Consider the following 8,705-nt stretch of genomic DNA (forward strand, 5'->3'; position numbering starts at 1 on the left):
GTAATTGGTTTTGTTTCATTCGTGAACTTGTTAGTTTTTGTTTTGGGTGGCCAAAGCCTAAAAATGTGTAAAATTCTGATCCATTTTCTTTTTTTAATTCATTAAATTAATATTCAACTTGTTCATTAGGATGGAGGACAATCGACAATGACTGAATCGGCTGAGGTTGATGCCACCAGAACATCGAAGCAGCCTTCTCAAGGTTTGACAGACTCTGAAAAGGAGGTATGCGTATCATGTGGTCATCCTGTCGTGTCTTGAGATGTTAAAATTACAGTTAGATAGACCTGTGCTGGTTGGACAAGTTTTCTAATATATCTGGACATAAATCGTAGCTAATAATATTTTCCCTCATCATCATATGATATACAGTTATGCGTAGTATATGTCTTTACTATGTTACAATCTAAGAACCTACCAGCCACCACAGTTCTCTCATTGGGAGATTTAAGCTTTCGTCAGGCTGTCGACTGCTGCATTGCCCTCTTATTGGCTTTAAGTACACAACCTGTAACTGAATTATCTGTCAGAACAGAACCTATGTGTCCACAGCAGGTGATTTGGCATGTGGATTCTAAGTGAATTCTTCAGATTTTTAGAAAATAGGTAAAATTGTGATCAAAAGTTTAAATTGTCTAAAATTCTGGTATAGTTTGCAATAGTATATCTATTAAATCATTTCAAAACTTCTTAACAAGGATGGAGAACATTGGCTGTGACCGAATTGGTTGAGGTTTAGATTACCAGGACCATTGAGCAGCCTCCTCGGGATCTACAAATTTAGGAATGAAGATATGCATCCCATGTTACAATCCTGTTATGGCCCGAGGTTTTGAAGTTGCAGTTTCATATTGGGCTGGGCGATATGGCTGATAAGTACATAGCGATATAAGTATTTCATATGGGTCCATCGATACACATTGAATTCTTTTTTTATATTATTTTATTTATTTATTATTTTTTTTATTTTCCAATATTTTCACTGCCCTGTAAAAAAACATTTAATGTAGTTTTCCTCCCGGGAGCTTTTTGTTACGGTCAATTAAGTGTTTTTGTTAAATATAGCTGCGTAGAATAATTATATGCATTATTATCGTACCACAATGTTTTGGTTTTGCAAATAATTTCCTAAAATCATTCTAATTTTGTTATTACATTATTTTGTCATATCATTCATCAATATTTTAGTTTGTTTTTTTTCCAAATAGAATTAAGACCTTTTTCTGTGCAGATTCCTCTGGGAATTAAGTATTTAATGGGTTCTCAATTTTCTCTAGGACTCTGATGTAACCCAGTCTCCTCCCTTGGACAAAAAATATGGGCTGAATCTTCCTTGGAATAACGACACAGATTCTGACGAATCATTGTCAAATCCTGCCCCTGAACTTTGCGCCTCAGACCCAGACCATATTACTATCCCAAGGCTCAGGACGACCAAAAGTATACAGGTAAACAACCCATATAGATTTCAGGGAATCTTACAAGCAAATTGCATATATTTTATTGGTCTCCTGCCTTCTATCCTTTATATTTCGCTGTTGTTGTTGTTTTTTAGATTAAAAAAACAGGCTGACTTTGGAATGGATAAGCATTATTACTCCAACTCAGATGACAGTGGAGATGAATATATTCCGGATACAAGTGAGGCCTCTGATTCAGACGGAAGTGAATCTTTGGAAATTGTGGACCCTCTCTTGAAGTCTAAGAATGCCTTCAAAGATTTTTCTCCCTCACCACGAATCTCAAAAGCCACCTCAACGCAGGTTGTTAATCGAGGGCGTTCACCCGTTCGGAGGAGTAGCAGCACTGGTGTGATTCTTGAATTCTATGGCTCTTCAAATATTTGTGCAGTTTAACACAAATCATCCAAAATAGAATTCAAGCACATCTGTGACAGAAATTCAAATTCAGAAGTCAAAGAGAGAGAACCAAAAAAATCTAATGCTGCGCTTCTTCCGAAGACATATACTGTAAGCATTAAATGTATGTTAGGACAATCTTGAAAAAAGTATTAGACCACCCTTTACTTTTATTTCTTGTTAATTTTATTAACCAAAATATAATGTCCATTTTTATTACAGATTAATGAATACAAAATTTAAAAAAAGGGGGGGGGGGAAACTGTTTGAGACAGTACATTGTCAAAGACAATACCCACCCAAACTCCCACCTGTTTGACCTGATGCCCTCTGGCAGGCGCTACAGATGCATCAAATCGAGGACCAATAGACTGAGAAACAGTTTCTTTCCGAGAGCCATCTCTATTCTGAACTCTCACACACACACGAGACCACCCTTACCTTGCAGAACAGCATCGTGATGTGTTTTTATATACCCTTCAGTATTATTTTCCATTGCACTCTCTTATTTATCTAATTTATATATTTGTCTGTATTATTGTTGTATTGCACTGGAGAGGGGAGCTCTCTAATCTCGTTGCACTCTTGAGTACAATGACAATAAAGGGATTTCTAATTCTAATTCTACAATGCCATCGCTATTGATGCAACTTAAGTGATTTTTGTTACTATAGTAAATAAAAAGGACAATGGCTAGATTCTCGTTATTTTCTCGAATTAAAACTCTAATCAGCTACTTTTTAATCGTTACATTTGTATAAACAAATGTTATGCAACTATATATGTGTTAACTTATACAAGAAATGACGGAAAAGCAAGGGTGGTTTAGTATTTTTTTATCGTATATAGTCTGTATAATATCTTGAACCTATGCTGATGCTGTTTAATACTGATTTAAATAATAATAATAATGTCATCTGTTGGTTTGACATGAACAAAACCTTTCAAGCACTTTTTAAAATTCTAAATACTACCTCTTGTCAGTAAGTTGGTTCACAGTACTGCCTTGGAGTGAAAGTGTGTAGTGCTGAGACAGTCGGTATGTGCTGAGTCGTCTGACGTTTGTGTGACTAGTACCCAGGAAGGTAGCGAAACCAGGCAGTGTGTATGTAGTACCCAGGAAGGCAGAGAAACCAAGCAATGTGTATGTGGTACCCACGAAGGCAGAGAAACCAAGCAGTGTGTATGTGGTACCCGGGAAGGTAGCAAAACCAGGGAGTGTGCATAGATGCAGACCCCAAAAGTGATTAAAACCAAATAAAGTCCCCAGAAGATCGTCTGTAGTCAGGTGAAGGACCCTGTACTTTGTTTAATTGGTAATTTGAAGTGGTTTTTGTGTTTAACTAAATTCCTGGACACTGCCTGATTTTATTTTTTCCAGAGCTGTACAACCACCAGAAAGGGTGGTTCCCACAATGTGAGTTTTGCTCAGGTGGCCCAACAATGTCACAAAAGCAAGTAGGGGTGTGTGTGTGTGTTCATTTTCCCTTATAGTATTGCAGTGCCAACTTTGTGGTCATGCCTTGGGCTGCCGACTTCGCTGCATTGTCAGCGAGGCAGTTTCCAATTATAATTGGGTCATTTTTATTAAGTAAGTTTTGCTTTTTCAAATAATTATTTAGACACGTTTTATGCACAACTTTAATTTTTCTGTTGTGGTTTTAAAGCCCTTGTTTGCCCAATGTCGACAGAACACATGAACATTTATTTTGACCGTCAGTTCACATTGTAACCATACAACCCATACAAGATGGGAAACCCCAAATTTTGACTAGCTCACACCCGCCTACGCTCTTCCTGCTTTTTCTCACAATTTCTCTCTTACAAATTATCTGTTTTGTGACCTTGGTTCTCAAACGCTTCTACTCCTCATCAGTCCGGAATGTGCACCTCATTTCTTTCTTATCAGTCTGGAATGTGCACCTGGTTTTTGTGTCTTACACGCCTGAATCTGTGCAAAACATCATGCTGCTTGTCCTGAACATACACAACCTAGTATCCCTTGAAACGAAATTTCTATTTGCAATCCCCAAAACAAAAAATGTTCCTCCAGTCGGGAGAAAAATGTCCTAAAAAAAAATGTCTCTCCAGTCGGGAAAAAAAAGGTGTCCATAAGGTCAAGTCGCGGTTTGGTGATAATTTGGAGCGGCTTCCACAGTCGTGTGGCGCCTTCTACTGGTGCGGGAAAAAGTGACGCTGGGCTGAAACGCACCGCACCTTATCAGTGTAATGTGTCCCTGTGACAATTAGGTCGCCGTGCAATGTGAATGTGGTGGACAAGAATGTCATTTTTTGATTCCTTAAGCAGCAGTGAAGACTGCTTGAACACACTCTGACGTGGCTCTCACCACGGGATCCAATTATTGTGACTAATATGCAAATGGATTCACTTTCCTGTGTTCCTGCAGCAACACAAGTCCATGAAGCCATTTTTTGCAGTCACTGTTTGCTCAATGCTCATAGTAATTTGGTAGTGCGTTAAGATGCTCCTTTTTGGTCTCATGTTCCCTTGAACATTATGTTTACTACACACTAGACATGACCTACAAAAATTTTAAAAAGGTTTGTTGTCCTAGCTGTACTTTGGATATCAATCCCCCCTGTTGAGACATGGGAATTTCCATGACTCAATTTAGCGGTTAAATATCAAGTTGGTAGTGCTAACACATCATAATCAATGAGTTAATGCTTGACAAGTTCAAAAAGCTTTGTCAGCCTCAAGTGTTCAAACAATTTTTCTCTTCCGCAAATGTCATTGGCTGGTCATAAATGATGTCCAGCAATGGCCGTGTGATTTCTGAGTAATTTGCAATTCATGCCGACAATAATTACACCTCTATAAAAACATCATTTACTTCTCTGTTATTGGTTTTAAGGCTCTGGTAATGTTTTTTCTTTTTGCTTATCACTGATAATGCGCGCTTTTAAAGTTTTGACGTTTGTTTGAATTCGCCCTTGCTTATTGACTCTGAAATTAAGGTCCAATTGTGTCAGTGCATCACGGCCTAATAAGTAAAACGCACGTTGATGTAGAACTGCTTCTACACTTACTTTTTTTATCTTTGTTTTTTACATCACGTGATCCTCAGTTGCTATCACGACTGGTCCTGAAAAAGTAATGTTTATAACAGGACTTTCTGGTTCTTTATTTTTCTCTCTCTTTCTGCTCAACACGTTCATACTTTTGTGCATAATTTAGGATTTTCTCCTCCATTTGACAAGTCAGCCAATTTAAATTGTGTTATTTTATTTGAAAAGCCTGTAATTTCTTTTCTCTTCACCTAATCACAAATTTCTTATCATAAAAGTAAACATGTTAATTCTATTTCATTTCCTATATTTCTAACTCTGTGACTCATTTTACTTCAACCAGTTCTACCTCAAAGTGAATAGGTACACATTAATGTTATTTGTAGTCTCTAATTTCTTTTCTATTTTAATGAAAATTCTAGCCCTTCTAGCCAAATTTTTCCCTGTGTCATTTCTATCTCTGCATTTGATTCCATTTCTGGTCTATCTTAATACAAACATAATCAACTGAAATATGAAATATAAAATATTTCTTCAATTCACCAAAAAGCAGAATCTAATTCCTATCCTCATTCATTTCTTCAAATGACACCTTCTTTAATCACTAAACTCTCTCTCTGACTTCCTTCTCCTCACTTGGGACCTGCTGTTTCTTCAACACACTCATGATTTTCGACCACACCTCCTCTTTGCCTCCTGTCAAAGTTTTCTCTTTTCCTGTTTTCCGAATTCACTGTAGCCTTGCCAAAACTACTCAAAACTATCAATGTGTTGAATCAAAAATGACAAAATCAGGAAACACCTATGCTCTTGCAAAGGTTTCTCATGCTCACTTTCAAAAGCTTCATTCAATTAAGTTTTCATAACACCTACTTCTCCCTTTCTGAAGGAGACAAAAGTATACAATTAAGTAAAAACCATCATCAAAATGATATACCTTGTCAGTTGGATCATGTAATAATAATAATAATGATAATATTCCCTTTATTAGTCCCACAATGGGGAAATTCGAGATTCGAACCCAGGCCTCCTGGGGAGACTGGGTCCTGAACGCGGCGCCTTAGACCACTCGGCCATCCTGGTAAGTAAGTATAAATTGTGTCATCACTAATCTTTTTCTGTAAATTAATCACATCCCCACAACTTGGGCTCATTGTTCTGTAAAAATAAAACTAAGTTCAATTTATGCAACCAACTCAGTGTCCTTCTGGGTACTTCAACCACACAGGTTCGAATTCTGTTACTTTCTACAGTTTTACACTTGAAAATCTGACTATGGCACCTTTCTCACTTGCCCTATCATTTGGAATTGATTTATTATAAGCAATCCTTCATGCACCAGTGTCACATAAAAAAGGGTAATCGGTGACCTATTACGAATACAGTTATTTCAGCTCAGTTATTTCATCAAAGGCCAATATCTCTTGTAAATTTAGGAGGACCTCTACATCTAGAAACTCTCATGGCAATCTCTTGCTATATGGCCTTCTTTACCACGACGCCAACAGCTTAATGTTTTTCGCCTGTGTGCTCCTCTTCTTCCTCCTCTCTGTCGTCTGTTCTCTCTCTTGAATCTGCATGTAAAGCATTCTTCAACTGCTGTTGAAATGGCCCATTTACATTACCATTTTCTTGTAGCCCGCTGTGATTTTTAAACACAGCTGCCATTCTGACTTTGTATTGCTCAAAAGTGTCATAATTTTGTTTCGCTCTTCCCATTTTTCTTTTATCTTTTTTGGGGTCTTTGTCTTTCCATATCTTCACTCATCTTTCTAAACCAGCCTAGGCGTCTGGGTTCAATCTTTTCATAAAACGCACATTAGGCTATTTTTCTATCTCTTTTCTTTGAGCCTATCCCATCGTAAAAGTTATTTTATTTTATTTTCAAATTGGAATATGTCTTTTCCCCTTTATTGATTTCTTTTTGTAAATTTTTTAATTATTTTCCTCAATAAAATCTCATCACTCATCAGTTGCCTTTTGTTGGTTACTAATTATTGATTCCATTTTATCTCTACTTCATCAATCCTTTTAGCACAATTCTAACCACTTTTATCACTCTTTCTGACATTTAGACAGACAGACAGACAAACGTACACACGGGCCCCCAAAACGACACACACAGTTCTCAACACTGAACAATTACAAACAAGAAGAACATTTTAGTAATAACAGCAACACAATCTATTCTTGTCTTTGGCCAATATTAAGTCCTTCAATTCAACTACTATCTCTCTATTGACCTTTTATTCATGCCAATGGATCCTATATCCACTATTTATTCAATTGAATATCTCCTAAATTTATATATGCGTAAATTTCTCTATCTCTTTAGAGTTCTTCTTTGTCTTGTCTATGGTTATTAATTTTGGCGGTACTATTAGTACTTTTGTGAGTGTTTAACTAACCTCCGAATTAATATAAAATTAATTTAATTTTCCATTTAACCTAAATCTTTAATTTATTTTATTAAGATCCTGTTTTTTTGGGGGTTTTTATTCTTCACATGCGTCCAATCCTTACACTGCAGCATATTTCTGGGTTTCATTTTACTACCTAATCTCCCCATTTTACAAATTTTGGTCGAGTTTGTCAACACCTAGGATGTTCTAAAAACTGGTTTCTCATCAGTAGGACAGCAACTCAAATTTCCTGTTGTGGTAATTCTCACTTCAACCTTTTCAGGTGGAGAATTCTTGCCTTTTGCTTCCACAGCAGTCTGCTGTTTATAACCCTACTGCATTACATGGGATAAAATACCAAATGGTATTTGTAATCCCCAATCACACCATTCACTCACTTTGCATACAGTTTTTCACAAACATTCACAAGCAAAATGTACATTGCACTTCCACTGATGTTGCGTTTTCTTTCCCTTTCTTATCTTCAGCTTTCTTTTTTCCATCAACGCACTTCTCACTGCTTCGAAATTCGCCGGATCTTTCAGGCGTGGCTAAAAGTCATATTTTTTCACCCACTTCTCCAAAAATTGGCAACAATCCGGGTCATACCCGTTCATAAACTTCACATCTGAATCTGCTTTCAACTCTTTGGCCACGTTTCGACCCATTTTCCATTGTTGTCTGAAGTCCGCTATCTTTACTCCCACACAACCAATCTTCCACACTCAACCTCAGCCTTTCTTTTCTTTTCCCTCACACACACGCATAGCTGCGCAGCGCCATTCACGCACACACGTACACACACAGATCTCAGTCAAACGAGTTACCAAATAAATTCAAAATAAAAATAATAAAAACCACAGAAAATAATGCCTTATGATTCCCTAAATTGAATGTGAAATTGTGAGTAGACCTTCTCGAGGCTGCCGACCACTTCCATTGTCGACATCGAGGAACACTTAATAGACACTACCGTGTTATCGGTTTGAACGAATTACGACCTAATTTCTTTTTTTTTTTATAACTCCCTAAATAACACGATCTGGTTTAGACGTACTGCAAGACGTTCTTTTACACTACCGCGTTATCCGTAATGATGAGTTGAGATGTTTAACCCTGTTTCTAAACGAGTTACGGCCTAATACTATTTGTAACTCCTTGAATAACGCGATTCGGTTTCGAGACGGACCGCAGAACCGTTAATTGACACTACTGTGCTATCCGTAGGGGAGATCCAGCCTCCTGAGAAGTCCAGCTTCCCTTCAGCTCAATGAGTTATGGCCTAATTCGCTATTTCTATAACTCCTTGGACTAGCACGATCCAGTTTCTTCAACCGAACTACTGCAAAACGGTGGAGACCCGATCTCCGCGCGCGCTGTCTCACTCACCTCTTTCACTCCCCTTCCAATTGTT

Source organism: Idiotropiscis lumnitzeri, unplaced genomic scaffold (assembly GCF_059441095.1).
Source record: "Idiotropiscis lumnitzeri isolate Australia: NSW breed Sydney's pygmy pipehorse unplaced genomic scaffold, RoL_Ilum_1.0 HiC_scaffold_74, whole genome shotgun sequence".
NCBI lineage: Eukaryota > Metazoa > Chordata > Actinopteri > Syngnathiformes > Syngnathidae > Idiotropiscis > Idiotropiscis lumnitzeri.